Here is an 18,697-nt window from a genome sequence, read left to right as displayed (position 1 = left end):
GGATGCCTTTATCTCAGAAAACTGCTGCGAGGATTACATGAGAAAATCCACGTGAAGTGTCTGGCCCAGGGAAGGTGTTTGCACACTTGATGAATGAATGCATGAATGAATGAATGAGTGTTTCAGGGCGCTGTCTGGCAGAGAAAGAAGAAAGCAACGATTGTGTGCTATTTCTGGCTTCTCCCTACTCTGCCCACTGGAAAAACACAAGCTCTAGGAGAGGGAGAGAGGCTGTCTTGCTCTCAAGAGCGGCCTCAGCCTACAGCAGGAGGCAAGGCACATGATATGTACTTGACCAAACGTCCTGTAGTAACAAATTAGCCATTCCTTCTCCACTCTTTGGCACTGTGTCAGGCATTGAGCTAAGTGCCCCGCATGCAGTAGTAGGCACAGCATTTAATCGTCCAGGCACCTATGAGAAAAGTGGCCTTATTTTCCCTGCCTCACAGATGAAGGGACAGGTTCGGAGAAACTCACTAACTTCTCCAAATCAGAGCTAGTGAGTGGCAAAGCTGGAACATGGCCAGGACCTTCTGAAGGCAAATGCTCTCTTTGCAACTTCAGGTAAGTGTGTTTGCGTATGGCTGCTGGGTGTGTGAGGGCTCTCAGTGGGGCTCAGCTGAGCAAATGAGAGCAGAGCTGGGCTTGGAGCAGAAGGCCCAGTAGACACTCTTGGGCTGACTCCGGGATGGAGCCAAGCCCAACCACTATGGAAGGCCAGAGGGAAAGGGTGGATGCAGCCATCAGAGGAACAGGGAAGGGCTTCAGCAAAGAGAGGGCAGTTGCGGTGACTCTGACTCAATGAAGAGCTTGCCCAGATGCAGTGTGGTGTATGTGTATGTATGTGTGAGCGTGTGCACATGTGTGTGTGAGGGACAATAACACACTGTGCTGCAATTGTAAGTGGCTCAACCCGCCCCTGTTCAGGGACACCTCCCTCTCCATCTGCCCAACAGCCATGATTAGGACCCCACGATTACCTGCCAAGGTAGCTTCCAGCCCAATGCACACGTCATTCCTGCTGTTAACTCTAGACAAGCCTCACACTGTAGCCAACCCAGCCTCAGTTTTAACTTAAAATGAGATGTGCATTAAAGTAATACACTGATTCTTGGCCACCTGGGTGGCTCGGGTTGGGTAAGCAACTGCATTCAGCTCAGGTCATGATCCCAAGGTTCTGGGATCGAGTCCCACATTGGGCTCCCCCTGCTCTGCAGGGAGCCTGCTTCTCCCTCTCCCTCTGCCTGCTGCTCTCCCTGCTTGTGGTGTCTCTTGCTCTCTCTCTCTCTCTCTCATTCTTTTTGTCAAATAAATAAATAAAATATATATATTTTTTTTAAATAAAGTGATATACTGATTTTAAGTTTAGGTATATACAATATATTACACAAACACCCCAGAAGTTTGGACACATACACTAGTCACTGAAGTTGGAACGGAAATATCCAGGGGACACTCAGTTAAACCACAGAAAGGGAAGAGCAGCATCTGTTATCCCATTAACTGTATTTTCTTTCGTTTTGGTCTGGCATAATAAAGTCTAACGTGGAAAGGTAAACACCTAGAATTCTGACTATTTACCTGAATAATGAGGGAAAACACAGATTGCCACCATGACTGTGTCTCCTTCTTTGTCTTCTTCTTTTCCTCCTCCTCCTCCCCCTTTCTCCTTCCTTTTAGTCTCCTCCTCTTCTGCTTCCTCTTCCTCATTCTCTTCGCCTTCTTCTACTTTTTTTTTTTTTAACCTAAGCAGGCTCCTGAGTCTCTAAAGCATCCTTGAAGTTTCTGTGCATATTCCAGAATCAGAAGATGTTAGAAGCAGACCTGATATTAGGGTTCATCAAACAAATCCCTTCCTCACCCCCTTCGTCTTCCAAGTCAAACAGAAGCTTACCCGCTTTCCCAAATTCACACACAGCTAAGTGGTTAAAAGCCAGATATTTTAACTGTATCTTTCTTGAGTTTTGTTCTGGGTTTTGGGTTTTGTTTTGTTTTGTTTTTATGATCCACAGCTAACTTTCAAATGCCTCTCATCGGGGACATCTGTATGGTGGCTGAAAGGGACAAGCTTTGGGATCAGATGGATTTGGGGGAGACTGTCCAGGCTTCTTCTCCAGCTAGCCGTGGCACTGTGAGCAAATCACTTCCTCTCTCGTGCTGGGTCTCCTCAGCTCTAAGAGGGCTGGTACTAACTCCTGCATGAAGTTTAAATAAAAGTATCTCCAGGGAAAGCACTTACTATAGTCACTGGCAGGTAGCAGGTCTTAAAAAGAACTTTCTGGCCCCTCCCATCTGTACCACTACCTCCTCGGACTCCTGCCCGTCACTTAAAAATGATTTATGATCATTATTTTTGTTGCCAGCATCCCCATGCTCTCAGAAAGAAAGGGAAAGAAAGAAAATTAAGGAAATTTCATTCTATTATTCAGGAGCAATTATATTAATATTCATTTTATTCTCCCAGAAGGCCAACATAAGTCAGCATGTTAAAATACCGAGCTTGATAAATTCTACCTTGGGCACAAGATTGCAAGGATAATCTTATCTTTAAACATTTCCTTTAAACAAACTTAAAAAAAAAAACCCTCGAAATTTATTCTTTGATACATTTTATATTCTGACTTAAAACCAACAAGTTATCACCCAAACTACCAGTGCAGTTTCCCATCCGTTCTTACACTAAGACCTCAGCTATGATGACATGTGCCCAGAAATTAATTTTCCAGAAAACTTATACCAACCCCTTCAATACTAAATACTTTTATATTTAATTTTAGCCATTTCTGATGTATCTCGTTTTAGAAAGGATACTCCTGCCTGATTTCAGCAGTTTACAGACTATCATTTAGTTTTTCCTGATGACTCACTGTCACACTTCTGAACATAAGTGATGGTTTATCACTGCCCTCAAAGACCCAGACCACGTGAACGTTTCCAGTGTTCCTGCACTGAGGATCCCAAGGTCCTTCCTAATGGATATCCCTTGGTTCACCCCACGGAGATGTTCCATTCGAGGAGGGTCTCATCCAGCCTCCTCAGTTTTCATAGTAGAAGGTCAATCTCACCATCCACTTAGTGGACATTAAAGTAGACACATTAGCCTCGAATCAGAAGAAACACTGACCGAACACCTGCTGTGCACCAAGGATGTCAACAGACTTTTATTTAACTTGGTTCATTTATTTTTACTTTTTCACTTAATCTTCATTAAAAATCCCTTATGCGTTGCCGATTCTCATTGTTTGAAAGAAACTAAGGTCAGAACAGATAAGGTAGTGCACAATATCCTAGAGAGAAGCTGGGATTATTACCGGGGTATCGGGAAAAGTAGTGTGGACACTGTATGCCGTAGACCCCCGCCCACGTGGTGTGAAGGAGGGGAGTGCAGAACAAGAGGACGAATGAACTAAAACAGGAGAGATCATCGAGCAGAGATTGCCAGGAAATAAAAAATGGCACTAATGGGAGAATTTAGTAAGCGAGCTGAGAGAGAAGGCTGTGTGCCAGAGATGATTCGGTCTACCTGTCATGATGTATGAATGAAGGTATGCCTGAATGGAGTGCAGGAAAAGCTCTCGGAGCCGAGAAGGTGAAGGGTAAGGTGCTGCAGGAGTCAGGGAGCTGGACTTGGAAGGCATCCAAGATACTAGCAGGACTCCGGGTAGTGAAGAAAACCAAGGTCCAAGTACCAGAATGATCAGGGTCTGGAGAATAGGGGTCAGCAAAGGGCCAGTGCATGACTGGACAGGCTGGTAGGTGCCAGGGTAGCTGCCCCCTGCTGCAACTAGCCCTGACCCATGATGCTTTCAAGAGATGAGCAGGAGAAGGCATGGCTAAATCAGGAAGGGAACCCACAGCAGGGTGCTTCGGGTTCCGAGCATTACAAAGTTCAGGGAGATTTTTTTATAGTATGTTTTCGTGACTTTCTTAGGGCACAGGCACTCAGGATGACAGGGTCTTGTGACTGCATGTCATCAGGCCCAAAGCAGCAGTTTGTCTTAAAGAAAGGGGGGCTGTAGTGGAAATATCAGTTAAAATGTCGCCAACATGACAGATTCCCTCCCACCATGACGCCTGCTCCCAGGTTGGTGCACCCATCCCCCAGCTGCTGTGTTAGCTGATAACAACCCATCCTTGCTCTGTTCTGAGAATCCTCCTCAGCTGACCCAAGCTGCTTTGCGCGGGAATACCTGGGTGTCTATGTCTCCCGGAGTCACATCCAGGGAGTGACCTTGCCTCAAGGTAGAAATTGTCATGGGGCCATGTGCGCCCCAGAGTTCCCAGTGTGAGCAGGGAGACTAGATAAGGCTGCACACATGTCTATGCCCATTTTCTTCCTCTTTCCTCCCTCCCTCCCAGCTTTCAGCTAGGAGCACCCCTCAGGCAAGCTCTATACTTCAGGTTCTGTGTTCAAGATGTAGGTTGTAGGTCTACAATCTCAGGGTCTAAGACAGTGAACAGGCGGGGCTCTCCACTGAGGCTAAGTGACTGTCCAGGGTCACTTGGCTAAAAAATGTCGGAAACCAACCAACCAATCTGTTTTGTCCGGGACTAGGGGACGTGGGGGGAGGGCTGTGCATCCCCAGGAGGCAAGACGTTCAGTTTTCCAACAAGACCAGTCAGTCCCAGGAAAAAAGAGACTATAGAGTTCTCCTGAGCTAGAAGCTGACCATCTGGCCAGGATTTCTGAATGGTACTCACACAAGGCGACAGTTATTCATTTTCTTTTTTTTTTTTAAAGGAAACGGGGGACCACTCTCTTTGGTCCTAGCCCCTGAGAAACGAGGGCAGCTGGCCTGTGTAGATTCCCTCCCAGTTCCCAAGGCTCAGGCCTACTTGTGCCATTAGACCTCCTGGGTAGGGCCTGAGGCCACATCTTGAAGTACGGAGAGTTGAGTTTCGCTGTTGTTGTTTTTTTTTAAAGATTTTATTTATTTTTTTGTCAGAGAGAGAGACAGCGAGAGCTAGCACAGGCAGACAGAGTGGCAGGCAGAGACAGAGAGAGAAGCAGGCTCCCCGCCGAGCACGGAGCCGGATGCGGGACTTGATCCCAGGACGCTGGGATCATGACCTGAGCCGAAGGCAGCCGCTTAACCAACTGAGCCACCCAAGCGTCCCAGTTATTCATTTTCTAACTGTCATTCCATTATTGAAGATTCCTGGTGTTGCTTTCTTCCACGTGTTCTTTGATAAATACTGGCCACATGCTCACGGAGTGCCCAGAAATGCTCTGAGTGCTCGGGGCCACTGTAAATACGCCCCAGTCCTGCAAGCACAGAGCTCACCACCTTACAGAAGAGAGCCAACAGGAAAGGCAGACAAACACATCAGCGCTGACACAGGGATGGGCGCCATGGAGAAAAACACAGCGAGTTACGCGGCCAGAGGCCAGAGGCAGCTCTTTGGCTGGTGGTCCGGAAAGGTCTCTAACAGAAAAGTCTTAGATGAGGGAGAGAAGGAGCTGAGGAAATGTCAGCGGAGACTCGTCCTAGGCAGCCACGTGGACTCATAGGAAGAAGCTCGGAAGGCAAGAGGAAGCTAGTGAGTGTGTGTTCATATTTTGCTTTTTATTTCTGCAAGGGCAGTGGTAGAGACCCGGTGAGTCCGAAAGAACATTTTTATCTGCTCATTCTATATCCTTCCCTTGGTGATCAGTTCTACTTCCATGCTCTCAGTGAGCGTCTCCGTGCTGATGATTCCCCAAGTCTATATTCAGCCAAGAGTTCTATTCTGAGCTTGACTGAGATCTTTAATTGCCTAAAAATGTACATAGATGTCCTCAGAGACCTAAAAATCTACTTATTCAAAACAGAACTCATCATTTTCCCCTTCATACTCTGTTCTTCAGCCTGTGTCCCCAGGCTGGGAGACAGCAACAAGGCCAGTCCTTGAGACCAGGTCAGAAGACTGAGCATCACCCTTGATGCCTTTCTGCTTTGAGATACTGGGTGCTGCTCTTCCAATACTTCCCACCATGCTACTGCCTTAGTATCTCTAGAGTTGTTGTTCTAGAAAGTTGTTCTTTCTTCATCTCTATTACCTTGGTCTTGGCTACAGTCATCATTACCTGCATACACCCTGGATTTCCTGCAAGAGCCTCCCGCCAAGTTTTGCTGTTTCTCATCTTACCCACCTCCAAAGCACTCTGTATCCTGTAGCCCGAATCCAAAATGCTGGTGTGTCTCTGTCTTCCCAGTATAAAACCCTGTCACTGCTGGACGAAGCTGGAGGCATCACGTTTCCCAATTTCAAATTATGTTCCAAAGCTCTAGTAATCAAAACAGCATGATACTAGCATAGAGACAGACACACATGCCAATGGAACAGAATAGACAGCCTGGAAACGAACCCAGACATACATGTTTAACTCATCTTTGACAAAGGTGTTAAGATTGCCCAAGGAGGAAAGAAGGGTCTCTTCCATCAAGAGTGTCAACAAAACTCGACAGTCACATGTTGACAGACTAAAACTGAATCTTTATGTTCCACTATACCCACAAATCAAAATGGATTAGACCTACACGTACACCTGGAACTGAAAAACTCCTAAAATAATAAATAGGGGAAAAGCTTCTTGACACTGGTCTGGGCAATGAGTTTTGGAGATGACATCAAACAAGTGGGAGTACATCAGACTAACAGGTGTCGGCGTAGCAAAGGAAACAATCAACAGAGTCAAAAGGCAACCTAGAGGATGGGAGGATATATTTGCACACCACATATCTGATAAGGGGTTAAGATCCAAAATATGCAAGGACCACATATAACTCAATAGCATAGAAACAAATTACCCCCCCCAAAATAGGCAAAGGACTTCTCTCAACATACTTGCAAAAAAAGTTCCATCTGTATGTCTTCCTACCTGTCTTCAGTGAGTAAATGAAAAAGTGTCCAACATCGCTCATCCTCAGGAAAATGCAAATCAAAACTATAATGAGATATCACTTCACACCTGTTAAAATGACTCTAATTTTAAAATATTAAGGTAAGGCTTGGTGGGGAGGTACACTGTTGGTGGGAAAGTAAATTGGTATAGCCATTACAGAAAACAGCATGAAGGCTTCTCAAAAAATTAAAAATAGAATTACCATATGACTCAGCAATCCCACTTCTCAGTATATGTCCAAAGAGATATCAATCCGGATCTCTGAGAGATACCTGCGTTCCCATGTTCACTACAGCATGATTCATAGTAGCCAAGACACGGAGACAAACTAAATGTCCATCAGTAGATAAGTAAGTAAAGGAAATGTAATCTATACATAGCACGGACTATTACTCGGTCCGAAAAAATAAAGAAATCCTACTATTTGTGACAATATAAACAGACCTGGAGGATATCACGCCATGTGAAATAAGCCAGGTACAGAAAGACAAATACTATATGATCTCACTTAAATGCGGAAGCTAAAACAGTCAAACTCATAGAAGCAGAGAGTAGAAATGTTATCGGAGGCTATCAGAGGTTATCAGAGGCTCGGGATGGTCAAGGGGTGCAAAGTTTCAGTTAGGAAAGATGAGTAAGTTCTGGAGAGCCAAAGCATAGCATGGTGACCGCAGGTAGCAGTACTGTATTGTATCCTTGAAATCGGCTAAATGTTCTCATCACATCCGATTTTAGTGTGACCAAGATCCCTGTAGCTGTCGTGTACAGAGCAGACTGGGGTGGCAGAGGTGGAGGCAAGGGGGACAGTCCAGAGCCTGGTGTAGTAATCCAAGTGACAGATGAAGGGGCTTGAACCAGAACGATTATTGAAGGGATGGGAAGAAAGACCTGAGTGTCGTCCTTGACCCCTCCCTCCCCTTGACCTTCACCAATGGTCATAAGCGTCCCATTGATAATTCTCAGATAAATTACACAGCGTGTTCACTGAACTGACACTTCTCCCTTTCTCCCTCCTCAGCATTCCTTCTATCACTAGTTCCTGTCCATTGTACAGGGCAGGAAGAGTCATCCCCACTTTCACTGCCTAAATTCAACCATCTCTTATCTGTGAAGTCTCCTAAGAGGCCACCATATTTCTTGGTTGATCCATCTTCTCTAACCCAACCTCTGCTCTGCAGCTAGGGCAAATGTTCTGCCCAACTCCAGACCTTTCCATGGCTCCCATGACCTTCCAGTTAGAGCACAAGTCCTTAGCGTGGTTCTCGAGACTCTCAAAGATGTGGCCCCTATCGATCTCCCCAGCCTCGAGGACCACCATTCCATTCCTTGTGTTCCAGCCCTGCTCATCCATTTCACGTCTCGGCTAACTCTTGCTTCCATGGTGCTGCGTGTCACTTCCCCTTCCGACGGCCCTTCCCTGCAGTCTCCATTTAGAAATTCTCAGTCCTCAGCGTAGGATCTCTCTCTTCTCCGAAGCCTTCTTTGGCAGCCCCTGCCAGGAAATGTGTTAAAAATACCTTCTCTTTTTTTCCCACAGAACCCTGCATTGGCAGTTTGCTCTTGTCTGTCTCCATCCCCTGGCTACATGGGGCAGATCCCTGTCTTGTTCATGGTTGACTCTCAGGGCCTGGCAGGATGAGTGGCCCAGGGCAGACCATGGACTCAGATTTCCCTGTTGGGCACACCACGCGCCCCTCCATCCACACCAGAGGCGGAAGGCCACTGGAAGGAGTCATGGCCCATAGCACCAGTATCCTCTGTGGTGCTAAAATCCCCCTGAGGAATCATTCCTGAGATTGGTGTGCAGCCGCCCAGAAATGATTCATGTTTGAACAGAAACATTTGACACTGCGAAGCACCCAGAGTCTGGGAAGCTCAGCAAATATTAGACGTGTCAGCGAATGTCCTCCGGCTCTCTCCGGTAAGGGTGGACTTCAACCATACAATTTCTTCTATTTTTTTTTTGCATTGTTTAAGATTTTATTTATTCATTTTATTTGGCGGGGGGGGGGGGGGGTAGGCACAGAGGGAGAGAGAAAAAAAAATCCCAAGCAGACTCCCTGCTGAGCTTAGAGCCCAATGTGGAACTTGATCCCAGGACCCTGAGATCATGACTTGACCCAGAACCAGGAGTCCGATGCTTAACCGACTGAGCCACCCAGGTGCCCCTAGTTTCTTCTGTTTTGAATGAAAGGGAACTACCAACATGGACAGAGCAGCAGAACACCTTATCTGGGGTTGTATAAGACTTGGGTTGGAATTAGGATGGAAAGCATGCAGTATTCAATCAACACTTTCTGAGTCCCAAGATAACCTTGGGGAACACTAGCCTTCTAGAAGGGAAAATTCTAAAAAAAAAGAAAAGAAAAGAAAAATATGGCAGTTATAGTGAATTAAGGTGTAAGGTTCAGACAAGTGAAGAGTGTCGATTGAAAGGCCAGGCAGGAACCACAGGTGTAGCTCTGGTGAAGAGAAACAGAGACCCAGTGTATGGAAACACTGAAAAAGCAGAGCTAGATGGAGCCATGGGAATCATCCAGGCCATTTACAGATGAGGAAACCGAGGCCCAGAAAGGTTAGGGGATGGCCCAGGTCAGCAGTCCTGTAAGCAGTTAGTGTCAGAGCCGGAGGGATGAGTCAACGCACAAATCTAAGTCTTTAGTTTATTCTATCTACTCTCTTGTGGTATCTCGCATGAGAAACTCAGCTCTGGGGGTATTAGTGTTCTCCTTCCCCCCCCACCCCCAATAAGAAAGGTAGGTACAATACATGGAGGAAATGCACTGGGGGCATTTCAAAAAACTCGAAACCTTCCATGATTGGCGATCATATATATCATTTGGAAATGATAGATACCACATACTAAGGCCAGGCATGGCACTGGTCTTAGTATGTATCTTCCCAAGACATCCTGAAAGGTATCTGTCATTACAATACCACGCAGAGAGGGCAGAGGGCTGACGGGGACAAAATGACTGACTGAAGGTCACACAGAGCTCACAAGCGGAGGAGCCAGAATTTCCAGCTGGTCGTGTCTGCTGCTGTGTAACTACACAAAGAGATTTTGCTCATTTTCCATAACAACAAAAAAAATTGAGGAAAATAAATAACGTATTGAGTAGAGTATTTTACAGCTTATGAACTGCTTTTAGTGCATGGCTATCCATTCACTCCAAGCACTCGGCATCATTGTTGGATGGGTAATGCCATCCACGTTTTACACATGAGGAAATGGAGGGAGGAGGCAAGAAAATGTCCTGGTTCCGGGTCCCCTTAGAACCAGATTCAAGTCTAGGCTTTCTTGCTCCAACCTATGTCCTTTTCCATAATACTAGAGCTGAACTCAAGGAAAGCAACGGAAAGGAGAAAAATGCATTTGAAGTTTAAAATATTCCATCAGATGTTTTCAGCAAACGTTCCATGAAGGCCATTCAACACTAGATTACAGTTATTCTAAAGTACCCACTTGAAAAAAAAAAAAGAGCATTTTAAGGCAAAATATGTGTTTCTGTTCTTGTTCACTCTGCTTCAGTGGGCTGACCCTAAATAAGGCACAACAACCCAGCAAGCATCCTTCAGGCTTGCACTTACTGAGACGGGGGGAGGTGGCTGGGACAGCCTTTGTGCAAGACTCTTCCCGGGGCAGGTGGGCATGCTGCAGGTAAGGTCTTTCCATGGACTCAGCCACTCACTGGGGCGGTCATCTGCCAGGTGTTGGGGCCACAACCATAGTAGAATAAGGCAAGGTTCCTACCCTCCGGGAGCATGAACTCTAGCGAGGTCAGGCATATGCTGGAGCAATAACATGACCCAGCACAGGTGTGACACAAAGCAGCTCCAACGTGTCGTGGGAGCACAGGGGACAGAGCTCAGGAAGGCATCCCATCAGAAGGGGCATGTGAATTGTCATGAAGGGAAGAGGGGAGAGAGAAAGGGTCATTCTAGGCAGAGAGGCCAGTGCGAGCAAAAGTCGGGGTATAAAAGAGCAGAGAATAGTAGAAGACAGTCCTGGCTCGTTCCAGAAATGACGGTTCCCTTGATAATTACATCGAACTGAAAGCGCTCTGTTGAACTGGGCCATCATTTGGTAAAACTCTACCATCACAGGGCAGAGTTGTATGAAGGTGAATCCGCGCACAAGGGCCTCACAACGTGCCCAGTGTGTCTACCTAACCAACATCTAAATGAGTCCCTACTGTGCACAAATCCCCACTTACACTACAGACCACTTAGTTTAACTCTGTGGTGAGCAGACCTCGGTGTTCCCAAATGCGAGTACTGCATTTGATGCCAAAGCTCTTGACCTTCAACATTTGTAAACAAGGATGCCATGCCGTGTTTCCCCTGATAAGGGCCTCTTCAGATTTCCCTGAGCGTATCTTGGACCAGACTACAGCATTTCAGCTGTGAGTCACTGACCAATATTTCTACCCCCACTTCACAGCTGACGTCTGTTTAATGATTTGCTGATCTGAGGAAGGGAGTTTCTTCAGAAAAGAATAATTCTTTTCATGTGCGTGGCAAGTTGCGTTTTGAAAAGGCTTTCTCCACCCATCCTCTCCATCATCCCACTTGATGGTCACAAGTGCCTGGCAGGGTGCAGGGACTGTGAACGTCCCCATTCTACAGACGAGAGAACGGAGTCTCAGCAAGGCAGAGCAATCCAAGGTCGTGTAGCAAGTGTACGGTGAGATGTGAGCTCAAAACCATGTCTCCGGACTCCCCAATGCTGTCCTCTTTTCTCTAGACCTTACTGTCTGCCCGGAATACAATAATATCATCCTCATTAGGACGTGAATCCCAGAAGAAATGCTGGTCAAATCACACCCCCTCAGGCAACGTAAGTACAGCATAAATTAAAAGACCAATTAAAGAACATGGCCTTTTAACTGGGACTTACCACTGTCCCCCGGGGCAAGGATGTAAAAGTCAGTGGCTGCCCATCCCGGAAATTACCCAGAGACCCACTTACCCCTACGCAAGAGGCTTTAAACCCAAATTATTCACCTAACTTTATCACCCTTCTCTATGCTCTTCTGGCGCTCCAGCCCCCGTGGAGCTGTGTCTGGAATCATTGCCCAAACCTCTGCCCCTCTCTCTGGCCAGAAGACGCAGCAAGAGCAGTCCATCCCTCCGTGGGGATAGGTGCCTCTCAGCTCTGACACATATATCTCTTAACGCCAGGAGCCTCAGAACCTGATGAAAAACCAATGCTTCTCTAGTTCAAAGAGAGCATTGAAGTGAGATTCCCTCGCTGTCTCCAAGTGGGATAGTCTGCCAATGGCTAGAGCCCTGGGTGGCCAAGGGGACAAAGGGCGTTATTATACTCCAGGGAGTCTTGTTTTGCTGACAATGGGGTGGGGGTGGGGGGGCTAGAAATGAGATGAGGAGAAAAGGAAGGGGCATCCTGGTTGCTCGCTTTTAATTTGTATCAATTCCCACTCCACCACCGACAGTCAAAGGCAGTAACATGATAAACTCCAGGGATACACCTGGGTTCCAAAACGGTAGTAGTTACTACTTCCCACGTCCAAATTTCTCCCTCCGGTTGCTGGGTTTGAAGCCGACTTTACAGATCAAGAGCTGGTGTGCGCTCTGGTCGTTTTCCATGTCATAGCTGAGCTGCAGTGCGCGCCCCCCCCCCCACCCCCATCCCCGTCCCCAGCCAAACCACAGGGAGAACAGGTCTCCGGGTCAGCCTGGATCGCAGAGAATCCTTACCACTGCCCCCTTCACCCCAACGCCGGTCTCTCCAGAACCTGCCTGGGGTTCAGGGGCTCAGAGCAGCTGCCTGTACCAAGGTCTGGACGTGCTCCCTCAGCCTCCATCTGGGACTTCTGCGGGGACCACCTCCTTCACCAGCGTGTCCCCCCACCTCTCACCCTAGATTGCCCCTCCTGCCCTCTCAGACCTGCCCGGATGCGCCTGGAGACTAGAGGACAGAGAGAGCTTGGGGGTTGGGGGGGTGTAGACCGAAGGAGATAAACCACATTTCGCGGCGGAATCCCTGTTAAGTAACAGAAAGCCATCCAACTAGCAACCACGCTTCCAGAAACGTCACTGCCACCGAGGAGAGAGTTTGCAGCTGCCGACCCCAGCGCTCTCACCTACCTGCCTCCCACTGCAGGGCTCCCCTCGGCTCCGGGCCGCGCCGGCTGCCTCCCTCCCTGCTCTCCGCAGCGGCGGTGGGCGCTCCGCGGGGTCCGGCGCCCGCGCGCTGGGTCTCGGGTGCCCGCGGCGAGGCTGCCTGGAGGAGGAGCGAGAGCTGCCGCCCGCCGCCGCCGCGGTGCTGATGCGGTTGCTATGGTTATGGAACTCCGCCGCTGCCCCCTCTCGGCGCAACAGCTGCCCGGCCGCGGCCTCCGGGCAGCCGCGCGGGCCGGGCCGGGCGGCGAGGCTGGGCGCGGGGCGGGCGCCGGCCGCCGGCACTGCGGAGGAGGGCGCGGGGCGGCTGCGCTCTGCCTGCCCGCTCGGCTCTGCGCGGCGCCCGCGCTCCGCTCCCGCCCCCGCCGGGACGCGGCAGCCCGCCCGCTCGCCCGCTCGCCCGCCCCCGACCCCGCGCCCCGCCCCGGCCCTCCCCGCGCAGCCGCCGCCGCCCCCCCCCGCCCCGCCCGCCGGCCCGAGCATGCTCAGTGTGCGGCCCGGAGGCGCCCTCCCGCGTGGCGGGGCTGGGCGGCGGCGGCGCGCGAGGCCCTTCCCGGAGCCCTGGCGGGGTCGCGGGTGCGCTTCGGGGTCGCGGTCCGAAGGCGGCCCGGCAGGTGCCCCGGGCCAGCTCTGAGCGCAGGACCTCCGCCGGACGACCCCATCCGCCCTGCGCACCCGCTGCCGGACACCTGCGAGATGGGGCCCACGGGGAGAGGCGAGGGATGTGGACGGATGGAGCAGCTGGCGTCCTCCGAGCATCCCTCGCGGGCACTGCACCAAGGGACAGGCCTCCGAAGGCCTGGGGACACGTGGCTTCACAGATGAAGAAGCAGCCTCAGGCAGGGGGCCAGGGCAGGACTCCGGAGACCCGCGCACAGCCCTGTAGACAGAAGGGCTGCACCAACTCACACCCCAACCAGAACCGCGGTGGGGGGGGGGGGGGGACCGAGAAACTGCAGCCACTGTGACCCCGGCTAATCCAGTCGGGGCGGAGCGAGGTCATCAAGGCAGGACATCTGAAAGAGGGGACGAGACGAAGGCGCAGAGGTGAAGTCTGAGAAAGGAAGTTCCATCCGGAAGGAGATGGACCCAACGTGCAAAGGCCCGGCCGCCAGACGGCCAGCGCTTGTTTGACCCCCGCTTGCGATGCAGCAGAAAGGAGCAGAGTGCACCAGCAGAGGTTCAAGAGACAGGGTCTGCAAGGGCCTTGAGAGCCAAGTGAGGAGGGCGGCGTTCAACCCTAAAGACCACAGGAAGCCACTGAAGAACCTTAAGCAGGAGAAAGGCTGGGTCGCCAAATTGGCAGTCTCCCGGGCCCAAGTGTGGGTGGTGCGGCTAAGGTGGGCATTAAAGCTGCAAGAAGGGGTGTCAGGATGGTGTTGCTGCCTTCTTGGCCTGGAGGGCGGAAGGCCACCTTCTGTCCGCCTTGTTGTCCTTCCCACAGCACCAAGCCGAGCCTCGCGCAACATGTGTGCTCTGTAAATGTGTGGTGCGTGGCCAATAAATGAATATTTATTTCTCCATAGAGAAAATGGATTCCTTTCACAATTTTTCTGTCTTTAAAATGTGATCAAAATCATGTGGCATTTATTTTGCCATAAACATTGCATTTTTAGGCAGCCTTATTTTTGAAAGTCAGCACAAGTCCCCAGCGTTCTCCTCTGCCTTAGGTGGTCCCCAACAACGCAGATACGGAGGACAGGAGCACAGGGTTTTCTTGTATCCTGATAGTTTTCCATTGGGGGATAAGAGATCCCCAGGATATACTGTTACGTGAAAAAGCAAAGTGCAGAACAGTGTTTATAATAAGATAACTCTTGGGAAAGAAGCAGGGAGACACAAATATATATTTGAATTTGCTTGTATTGGCATCAAAATACGCTGGAAGGCCATGTAAAACATTTGTGAAGTAGACGTTAGCTAATGGGTCTGAGGCAGGTGCAGGACTGGGGGACAAGGTCTGGGTGAGATAGAGTCTTTCAATTATACTTTATTTTGAACCAAAAATAAATTACACACATGCATAATTTGTTACCATCTGTGTCTAGAATCCTAATGAACCTTGGGATAAATTTACATGCAACATGTTCCCCATGGACATATCCCAAGACCTACTCCTCCCACTGCCCCAATTCCTATGTGACACAATAGTACTATGACTTATTAAGTCTTCCTCTTCAGTCCTGCTATGCTCATGGACCAGAGGTGAGGAGAGAGGAGGACACAGAGACAGAAACGGAGGCCTCCAGGAGGCCAGGTCACCAATGCCAGCACGAGGGAGCTGTGTGGACATAATCTTTGTGTTAGTACCTGGAGGTCTTCCCCTACGATAACAATCATGGTGGCTTTGGTCCATGGTGGCCAACATGATACCCATCGATCTTCTGGCTGGAGTGATGCCCTCTGGGCCCAGAGAGTCCCTGACCCACTGCCGTCCTCATGGATGAGCTCCCTGTAATGTCCCGCTCCAAACTGGCACACCCACAGGGTGAGGCTCTGAGCAGCTAGGGGCCCATAAGAGGTCTGCAAGGGAAATTCCCGGGGTGAGCCCAAGTGGAACTGACCCAAAAGCAAAACTCCACCGACATCCCCCCTCTCGGGGAATGACCCACCATCCATCCATCCCAGCACACGAGTCAGAAACCCAACGTCAGCGTAGGCTTCCTGGTCCCTGCCTCATTCCCTCTCCCCACCTCATCTCCCACACATCTAATTAAATACCAACTTCTGTCAATTCCACCACGTAAATAGCTCTCAGAGTCATCTATAACAGGGGCTCTACGACAGCGGGTTTTTTGTTTTTTTTTTAATCTTCTTCAACAGGAGTCTGCGAGTCATGGTGTCTAGAGAAACGGGTAGAATCTTAGCCTGACGTTCTGGGGTGAGCATCTGCTGATAGGACAGGAGGACATGGATTCTGGGTCAGATGCTGAGCCTGAGGCAGTCTTCTGGGGCGGTTCAAAGATGACACCGCATTGAAAAGAGCTGAGCACGGAGACGGAGAGCTCATCAGGAGCTACTCTTGGCCAAGTTGGGTTCTGGGGGGTTGAGGTTGTCCTCCATCACAGGGCTGCAGGGGCTCGAGCCCGTTCAAGATGAGGACGGCATCAGAGCAAAGTGGACCAGCATTTTCTCCTTCTGTCCCAAAAGGCAGGTTTTCTAGGGTGACATCCTGTGGCAACGAGAAGCAACTATCATGAAATTCTTATCAGAGGCAGCAGTCTCCACAGGATGGGGAGGAAGTTGGAATAGCCTCCCGCTGGGGCTGGGTAAGCACCCCCCCCACCCTGTGGCTCTTTTATAAGAACTTGGGAAAAGAGAGATCCCTAAGAAAGAGAAACTTCACTTCCTGCTGGTAGAATTGAGACCCAAGACAACTTGCCTGACCTTCCAATCTGGCATCGTTCTTCCCTTACTGTGTGTCCTTTAAGATGCAGTGTGACCCAACTGTAGCTCAAGGTCCCCTTCTATGAAACAGGGATGATAACAAAATATATGTCCAGGTTTACTGCCAAGTTTACATGGGTTAAAACTTAGAGCAGTATTTCATGCTAAGTAGGGGCTTTGTATGTACATGAGCTATTTTTTTTTTTAATGTTAGACTGAGTTGAGGAGGTCCTTGAGATGCCGGGTTATCAGCCACACCTTCTGTCCACACCCTGTACCCCCACCTTGGCCCAGGACCCACCCGATTTCTTATCCGAAATCCGAGAGTAATTTCTTAATGGATCTCCCTAACCCTGATGCTATCCCTAGTTACCCTTTGCCATCCACATCCTATTGAACTTTTAAAAATGTTCCTCTGGGAATGCCTGGCTGGCTCAGTTGGTAGAGCATGCCACTCTTGATCTTGGGGTCGTGGGTTCGAGCCCCACATTGGGTGTAGAGATTACTTAAATATGTAAATAAAGTTTAAAAATATAACTCTCAGACAATCACTCTGCCTCTTCAGATCCTTCAGGAGTGACTCCAGACTCGAAGAATAAGCTACAAGCTTCGTGGCTTAACAGTCTTGTCCAGCTCACATCGGATTCCCACTCACAAGCGCCCTTGCTCTGCTTGGTCCAGAATACTAAGCCTCCTGTACTCTCTAGAATGCCCCAGGCTATCTAGCACAACCACGAATTCTTGCCTGTGCTTCAAACCTGTGTCTCAGGGGGCCTGGGTGGCTCAATGGGTTAAGCCTCTGCCTTCGGCTCAGGTCATGATCCCAGGGTCCTGGGATTGAGCCCCACATCGGGCTCTCTGCTCAGCGGGGAGCCTGCTTCCCCCTCTCTCTCTGCTTGCCTCTCTGCCTGCTTGTGATCTCTCAATCTCTCTCTGTCCAATAAATAAATAAATACAATCTTTAAAAAAACAAAAACCACCTGTGTCTCTATATTCCTTCATGGAACCTGCTCAGATCTGCCTTTGCATCCACACCTCCTCCACTGAGGCTCTGATACATGCTCGGACGATGGGCTCAGGGCTCCGTAGTGTCCTCACTTACATAAAAGGTATTTCCCGCACTAGACTGAGGATCTTGGCAGGAAATTCTTAAAGAATTTTACCCAAGCCATAGCACAGTGTTTGGAACATCGAGACAACGCTCAAAAACATTTTAGAACGTTACTTGAATAGATTTTGATTTGATTTTCCTCTCGCGTATTCATCTTGTCCTGCCGGCCAAAAAATCAAAAGTTCGTTGGAGCCGTCCCTATGCTGATGGCAGGTGCTTGGTTACCGTGTTCAGTTTGACTGACTGAGGAAGAGACACTCGCGTGAGAGCCAGTCTGATTGGCACAGGGCAGGGAGGGGCCTCAGGAGGAGGCAAAAGCCATTATTCCTTGGGATGGGTCTGGAAGGGAGCTCCTCAGCGGCACGCCAGCCCCTCAGCTCAGGCCTTCCCGGTTCGGTCCGATCACACCCGGCTCTCATGGCTTTCTCTGCAGTGCGTGCAACGGGGAGAGCATCGGACATGTGGCTGGCCCGGGCAGCTCTGACGCACGCCCTTCAGTAGCTCATTTCATCCGCACATCGACCCGACGAGAGCCCTCTTAGGAGGAAATGGAGACCAGACAGCGGCCCTTGACTAAAGGACACAGCTGGAAGGGCCCAGCCTGGATGCGAACAGCCAGTCCCTGCTCTCCGCCATGATGACGTGTCACCTCTGTGCTCTTTCTGGCTGCTGTTTGCAAATGCGGTAGGGACCTCGCTGTCATCCTCTGAGACGATGGGGCTCCACCTCGGCACTCCTGATGTTGGAGACCAGATGAGTCTTTGTCGCAGGGGCTTCCCTGTGCAGTGTAGACGGTTCCCCAGCATCCCGCAACCCTACCCCCATCCCTACCCCCGACAGACAACTTGCACCATTCCGCCCTCTGCTGGCACAACCACAACGACCTCCAGACATCGACGACTCTCCCTGGGGGACGAAATAGCCTGGTACTGAGAGCCACGGTCCAAAAATAGACTCAGGGCAGATTTTGTAACAAAGGATAATAACTGTAAATCAAAGTCAAATAAAATTACAGGCATTTTTTACTAGGCCAGTATTTGTTCCATGGGGCCAATGGGGTTTACACAGAGACTGGCCTGGTGAAGCCTTTCTTCTGGCAAAGTCAGTCGCTCAACCTTCCTTCCTTGTTCTCTTGTGTTTCCATCATATGCTCATTTGCCTTTAATTCC

General features: G+C 49.7%; 1 protein-coding gene across 2 annotated transcripts in view; it reads right to left on the bottom strand.

The window, feature by feature from the left end:
• FAM135B (family with sequence similarity 135 member B) overlaps nt 1-13,233 on the bottom strand; it is a 278,770-nt gene extending 265,537 nt beyond the window's left edge. For both annotated transcript variants that reach the window (XR_006815335.1, XM_045981336.1), the window contains exon 1: nt 12,998-13,233. The gene's annotated coding sequence lies outside the window, so the exon portion shown is untranslated. The remainder of the gene's footprint in view (nt 1-12,997) is intronic.
• Nucleotides 13,234-18,697: the final 5,464 nt, after the last annotated feature.

The sequence above is a fragment of the Meles meles genome, chromosome 1 (genome assembly GCF_922984935.1).
Source record: "Meles meles chromosome 1, mMelMel3.1 paternal haplotype, whole genome shotgun sequence".
NCBI classification, from domain to species: Eukaryota; Metazoa; Chordata; class Mammalia; order Carnivora; family Mustelidae; genus Meles; species Meles meles.
This window is presented reverse-complemented; position numbering and strand designations above follow the sequence as displayed.